Below are 7,410 nucleotides of genomic sequence, written 5' to 3'. Positions count from 1 at the left end.
CCTGCTTCGACCAAAGTTTTTTTTTTTTTTACATATATTCCAGATATGGTCGGAAGATTCCGAAAAAATTTTCAACATTACATTCTACTATATTAAATTTTTACTATGAACTGTAAAATGTGTCTTATTAAAGACCTAAAGTCAGAAAAGAACAGTGTTTGATATAAACGAAATGGACTGTGTTGTTGTTTCAAAAATAACTCTTTTTATTGAAAAAATAAAAATTGTGTAACAAACGAATTTTTTTGGTGATAAAAGTGTATACTTTTCGAAGCAATTCAAAAAACTCTAACAAAAGAAAAACGTTTTCGGTACACGTTTTCCAAACGTTTTTTTTCTTTGCGTGTAGGTAAAACCTATTCCTTTTGGTCGTACAATAATTTTCTTAAGGACAATAAACACAAAGTTATAGCAACTATAGTAACAGTTGTCGATAATGTGTTCTATTCGCCTTTAAAGAATTTTCTTTGAAACCATAAGGCAATCTCGTATTTGTCGCCCAAAATTTGCGTATTCTTGGCATATCATGAGTAACAATGTTGGCACCCATTCTTTACCAATACATTTAGTTTTATGAATTTTCTTGTCCATATCCCATATCTAAAGTGTTTAACATCAAATTTTATTTCTTCAATTTTGTTTGTTTTTCAAAGTTAAATGCCGCGGCGATGGCTCAGCAAAATCTCTGTCGTTTATGTGTGCAAATTTGCCATGATGGCACAAGTTTCTGTGAAGAAAATGGTGAAGTGAACGAGCTGTACTATATAATAAAAAAATTTTTCCATCCACAGGTAAGGTAGAAATTTCCTGTTTAATAAAGGATGGTCCGGTCCAACCATGATACAATGTTAATTGGGCGAGTCAATTGTTTGGCGCCAAGTTTCCTTTTTTTAAGTTTTTCGCTACTGTTGTCAGTCTCATATGAACTTTGATGAACATTGAACTGTTTAGTCATCTCGTTGAGAGAAATTTGCATTGACCCTGTCAGCAGCTGAAAATGGCAACCCGCGATTATTTTAAATTTGCGAGATGTTACGTCCCGCCTGAGTTAGCAAGACTACACGCTCACAAAACATCGCTTCTGTAACATATACTCCCAAACATATTTTGCTTCAAGCATATACATTTTTGGGTATTGGCCAAACATTTATATGTTTGATCTCTTCCAATATATAATATGTTTGAAAGCATATTGGTCTAAACAATATATGTTTGGGAAGTCTAAGTTCCAAACATTTTGTATTTTTGCATCCAAATTCAATAATGGTGTCTTCCAAAAAACAATATGTTATAATGTGAACATATAATATGTTTGGAAGCATTTTGCACCCAAAAATATTATATGCTTAAAAAAAATTCTCCCAAACAATATTGTGCTCAAAATTTTATTTATTTATTTATATATTTACAATCATAATGAATTATGAAAATAAACAGATAATATAGGTGCTAACAACATAGGTTTTCGACCTGAATGCTCAAAATTTTGTTTCTGCTTAATTGTATATTCCCTCACATCTTTCTCACTTCCACGAGATTTTTTAGTTCTTAGCACATTTTTCTGTAATACAAACATTGTAGAAGAAATTATTCAATTTTATGATTTTTTTTATTTTAATTTTACCTTTTGCCGGACGGGGATTCGAACAGCGGACCACACAGTTTGTAAGGATCAAAGAAGTAGCTGATCAATTGCCCAAGGAAAAATAAAAAAAATGTTAATTTTGTAATAACAAGCAACAACCACCAACTTAATTCAATATCGCTCCCTGTTAAACAGCGCTCCAAGCTACTAAACACATATATGTTTATAGGCTATTTCTAAATTAATATATGTTTGCATCCAAGCATATTATATTTACAAACATTTTATGTCCCAAACATAATATGTTCTAACATATTAACATATATGTCCCAAACATGTTATGCTAGTTTATGAACATTATATGCTTGCACTCAAAAATATTGTGTTTAAAAATTTGTGTTCCAAACATATAATGTTTATAGCCAAGCACATGAAAAACAGTCTTTTTCATCCGTGTAGAAATAATCAAGGGACCGATCGCCCGATTTGACTTCTTGGACTTCTAGAAACTGTAGTTTGTATCCCATTTACCTGAAAATGGATATCTAGATATATTTTAGGACCTCAAATATGTGTGCCGAATATGGTAAGTATTGGTCCATATTTTGGGCTTATACTCATGGGCTTATACACACGGTTGCTACAGTTGGTGGAATTTTACCAAAAATTGTAGATTTCTTATTGTTCGGTAGATTAGTAGAACTTCTGATGATTTGGTAGATTTTGCAAAATATCTCTCTTCAACTAAATGGTACTCCACAAATTTTTATACCCTCCATCATAGGATGGGGGTATATTAACTTTGTCATTCCGTTTGTAACACCTCGAAATATTGCTCTAAGACCCCATAAAGTATATATATTCTGGGTCGTGGTGAAATTCTGAGTCGATCTAAGCATGTCCGTCCGTCCGTCTGTTGAAATCACGCTAACTTCCGAACGAAACAAGCTATCGACTTGAAACTTGGCACAAGTAGTTGTTATCAGGGATCCGGAGCGGTCCATTTTTTTCGCTCCGCTCCGCTCCCGCTCCGGAGAAAAAAAAAACCGCTCCGCTCCGCTCCGCTCCGCTCCGCTCCACGCTCCGCTCCGCTCCGCTCCACGCTCCGCTCCGCTCCACGCTCCGCTCCGCTCCTCTTCGAGAAAATTATAGTACAAACATTGTATTATTTGTTCAATTGAGTTTTATTTTATTTAGAAAAATCGGGCGGTACATATATGGGAGCTATAGCTAAATCTGAACCGATTTCGATGATTTTTTGCACATATAGTTAGTGCTATAGAAGATTACATTTCGCCAACTTTGAGTAAGATCGGTTGATAAATAAGGGTTTTATGACCTAATTTGACAAAATCGGGCGATACATATATATGGGACCTATATCTAAATCTGAACCGATTTCGATGAAATTTTCAGACTTAAAGGGTGATACAGAAGATTATTTTGTGCTAAATTTGACGACGATCGGTTAGTAAAAAAAGTGCAACGTGACCCCATTTGTCGAAATCGGGCAATACATATATATGGGAGCTATATCTAAATTTGATCCGATTTCTTCCAAATTCAATAACGTTCGTCCTTGTGCCCAAAAAAACTCCCTGTACCAAATTTCATCAAAATCGGTTAATAATTGCGACCGAAATCCTGTGGACAACAAATACATGGACACACGGACGGATGGACGGACGGACGCCAAGCGCTAGATCGACTCAGGAGGTGATTCTGAGTCGATCGGTATATATTTTATGGGGTCTAAAATCAATATTTCTTGTAGGCACATTTTTTGACAGATCAAACTTATTATACCCTAACCACTATGTGCTTTAGGGTATAATGACTTTAAAACAATGTGTTGAAATATTTTATTAATTTTGAAGATTTTTTCAGAAATATTAAATCCATTTTGACTTCATTAAAACGAAATTTGCATTCATGTTAGGATACACATTTTTATGTCGAATCACTTAGCTATAAGGACAAACAGACTTCATTGAAAAGTTTAGAGACTTTTAGACAAGGAAAAACTTTCTTTCAGAGAAATACGTCTTCTATTCTAAACAAAATTCGTATTCGTATTTTAAGCATGTGAAATATTTGGCCTCCCGACAATATTCTTTGCGGTGCACCATCTACTATTTAATATGTGATAGAAACCAAATTTATGAAAATGGACCAAAATGGACCAAATTCTGTTTGGTCTGACCATCGGACTAAATTTAAAAATTAGAAATCTTTTGGACCAATTTTGGTCCGATCGGACCAAAACGGCAACGCTGATTTGAATTGAAAGTCTATACACAGAGTATAAGTAACTACTCTCCGAAAGTTTTTTTTTGTTTTGCAACAGACGTAGAGAAGAGGTTTTGTTATATTTGTAATGTGTGTGTGTGATGTTTATGTTTGCAACAACCTCCATCGACATCAGTCCGTGGTATACCTACGAATATTCTTACTCAGATCTAGTGTTACCTAATTTCGCTTTTTTCCCCTTTATTGTATAATAAATGTATATGCGCACATTTTTCAACCAAAATTGAAACTATCCATAATTTTAATTAAATTTTCGAGAACTAATATCAGAAATAAGAGAATGCTAGGTATAGTACAATAGTAAAGCAAATATGAATGTCCTTACACTGAAAAAAAAGCATGCCCGGTTCCAAAGATTTTGTCTTTACTTTAACAGTTTGGGTATTAATTCCGAGCCATAGAAGCGGAGAATACAAGTAAGGATACTTTAAAGACGTAATTCTCTTTTAAATTTGGGGGTTATGTACTTGCTTCTAGGAAGCAAATGTTAATTTTTATTTTTTTTAGATTTTTTTTCGTCAGTTGTTATCAAAATCCTTTAAAAAGGAGTTAACGAGTTATTTTTTTCCATATTAAGACTCGACTTCCAGTAGAAATTATGCTATGTTTCAAGTAAAAAGCGTCTTTAAAATAAAGTGTTGAAAAACATGTCTTATTTTTTAAAGATTTTTTGCTTTGTAGGCAAGATGCAAAAAGGAAACAAATTTAAAGACAATTTTATTAATTTTAAAGAATTTTTCTTAATTATTAAAGTCACGTTGACCTTACCTCAAAAATTTTATCTTTCATGTTATGATACACATTTTTAAGTAAAATCACTTAATTATAAGGACATTACAACTTCATTCAAAAGTTTATTGCCTTTTGGACAAGAAAAAAAACTTTATTTTAGAGAAATGCGTCTTCCATGTTAAGCAAAATTTGCATTCTTATTCTAAGGACATGGAATCTTTGACTTCACGACAATATTTTTTTTTCAGTGTAGAAAACTAAAAATTAAATATAAATAAGATCGTTTAATTGCATTTATTTGACGTTCATTACAAACATCTTTGTAGTAATACGGGATGAAATTGATCGAAAGTACTGTTGTTACTTTTACAACACATACTAGATATATATTTTGACATTTGCCGTTTTTGAAAACAATTACTAAACCAGTAAGGAAAGTCTAAAGTCGGGCGGGGCCGACTATATTATACCCTGCACCACTTTGTAGATCTAAATTTTCGATACCATATCACATCCGTCAAATGTGTTGGGGGCTATATATAAAGGTTTGTCCCAAATACATACATTTAAATATCACTCGATCTGGAAGAATTTGATAGACTTCTACAAAATCTATAGACTCAAAATTTAAGTCGGCTAATGCACTAGGATGGAACACAATGTTAGTAAAAAACCAGTAAGGAAAGTCTAAAGTCGGGCGGGGCCGACTATATTATACCCTGCACCACTTTGTAGATCTAAATTTTCGATACCATATCACATCCGTCAAATGTGTTGGGGGCTATATATAAAGGTTTGTCCCAAATACATACATTTAAATATCACTCGATCTGGAAGAATTTGATAGACTTCTACAAAATCTATAGACTCAAAATTTAAGTCGGCTAATGCACTAGGGTGGAACACAATGTTAGTAAAAAAAAAATATGGGAAACGTTTAAATCTGAAGCAATTTTAAGGAAACTTCGAAAAAGTTTATTTATGATTTATTGCTCGATATATATGTATTAGAAGTTTAGGAAAATTAGAGTCATTTTTAAAACTTTTCGACTAAGCAGTGGCGAGGAAAGGAAAATGTTGGTATATTGACCATTTTTGTCGAAATCAGAAAAACATATATATGGGAGCTATATCTAAATCTGAACCGATTTTAACCAAATTGGGCACGCATAGCTACAATGCTAATTCTACTCCCTGTGCAAAATTTCAACTAAATCGGAGCAAAAAATTGGCCTCTGTGGTCATTTGAGTGTAAATCGGGCGAAAGCTATATATGGGAGCTATATCTAAATATGAACCGATTTCAACCAAATTTGACACGCATAGCTACAATGCTAATTCTACTCCCTGTGCAAAATTTCAACTAAATCGGAGCAAAAAATTGGCCTCTGTGGGCAAATGAGTGTAAATCGGGCGAAAGCTATATATATATCTAAATCTGAACCGATTTCAACCAACTTTGGCACGCATAGCTACAATGCTAATTCTACTCCCTGTGCAAAATTTCAACTAAATCGGAGCAAAAAATTGGCCTCTGTGGTCATATGAGTGTAAATCGGGCGAAAGCTATATATGGGAGCTATATCTAAATCTGAACCGATTTCAACCAAATTGGGCACGCATAGCTACAATGCTAATTCTACTCCCTGTGCAAAATTTCAACTAAATCGGAGCAAAAAATTGGCCTCTGTGGTCATTTGAGTGTAAATCGGGCGAAAGCTATATATGGGAGCTATATCTAAATCTGAACCGATTTCAACCAAATTTGACACGCATAGCTACAATGCTAATTCTACTCCCTGTGCAAAATTTCAACTAAATCGGAGCAAAAAATTGGCCTCTGTGGGCAAATGAGTGTAAATCGGGCGAAAGCTATATATGGGAGCTATATCTAAATCTGAACCGATTTGGCTGATATTTTGCAAGTTTTTCGAGACTCATAAAATATTCGGATGCACGGAATTTGAGGAAGATCGGTTGATATACACGCCAATTATGACCAGATCGGTGAAAAATATATATGGCAGCTATATCTAAATCTGAACCGATTTTTTCCAAAATCAATAGGGATCGTCTTTGGGCCAAAACAGGACCCTATACCAAATTTTAGGACAATCGGACTAAAACTGCGAGCTGTACTTTGCACACAAAAATACATCAACAGACAGACGGACAGACAGACAGACAGACAGACGGACATCGCTAAATCGACTCAGAATTTAATTCTAAGACGATCGGTATACTAAACGATGGGTCTCAGACTTTTCCTTCTTGGCGTTACATACAAATGCACAAACTTATTATACCCTGTACCACAGTAGTGGTGAAGGGTAGAAATATGGGAAACGTTTAAATCTGAAGCAATTTTAAGGAAACTTCGAAAAAGTTTATTTATGATTTATCGCTCGATATATATGTATTAGAAGTTTAGGAAAATTAAAGTTATTTTTACAACTTTTCGACTAAGCAGTGGCGATTTTACAAGGAAAATGTTGGTATTTTGACCATTTTTGTCGAAATCAGAAAAACATATATATGGGAGCTATATCTAAATCTGAACCGATTTCAACCAAATTTGGCACGCATAGCAACAATGCTAATTCAACCCCTTGTGCAAAATTTCAACTAAATCGGAGTTAAAAATTGGCCTCTATGGTCATATGAGTGTAAATCGGGCGAAAGCTATATATGGGAGCTATATCTAAATCTGAACCGATTTCAACCAAATTTGGCACGCATAGCTACAATGCTAATTCTACTCCCTGCGCAAAATTTCAACTAAA

The 7,410-nt window shown here is 34.0% G+C and overlaps 1 protein-coding gene across 1 annotated transcript in view; it reads left to right on the top strand.

Moving 5' to 3' along the window:
- The first annotated feature begins 653 nt into the window (after window positions 1-653).
- Window positions 654-7,410, top strand: part of LOC142236791 (uncharacterized) — a 42,914-nt gene continuing 36,157 nt past the window's right edge. The window contains exon 1 of the mRNA XM_075308084.1: window positions 654-791. The gene's annotated coding sequence lies outside the window, so the exon portion shown is untranslated. The remainder of the gene's footprint in view (window positions 792-7,410) is intronic.

The sequence above is a fragment of the Haematobia irritans genome, chromosome 4 (genome assembly GCF_050003625.1).
Source record: "Haematobia irritans isolate KBUSLIRL chromosome 4, ASM5000362v1, whole genome shotgun sequence".
Lineage (NCBI taxonomy): Eukaryota > Metazoa > Arthropoda > Insecta > Diptera > Muscidae > Haematobia > Haematobia irritans.
Note: the sequence above shows the minus strand (reverse complement) of the source record. Positions and strands in the feature narration are given on the sequence as shown.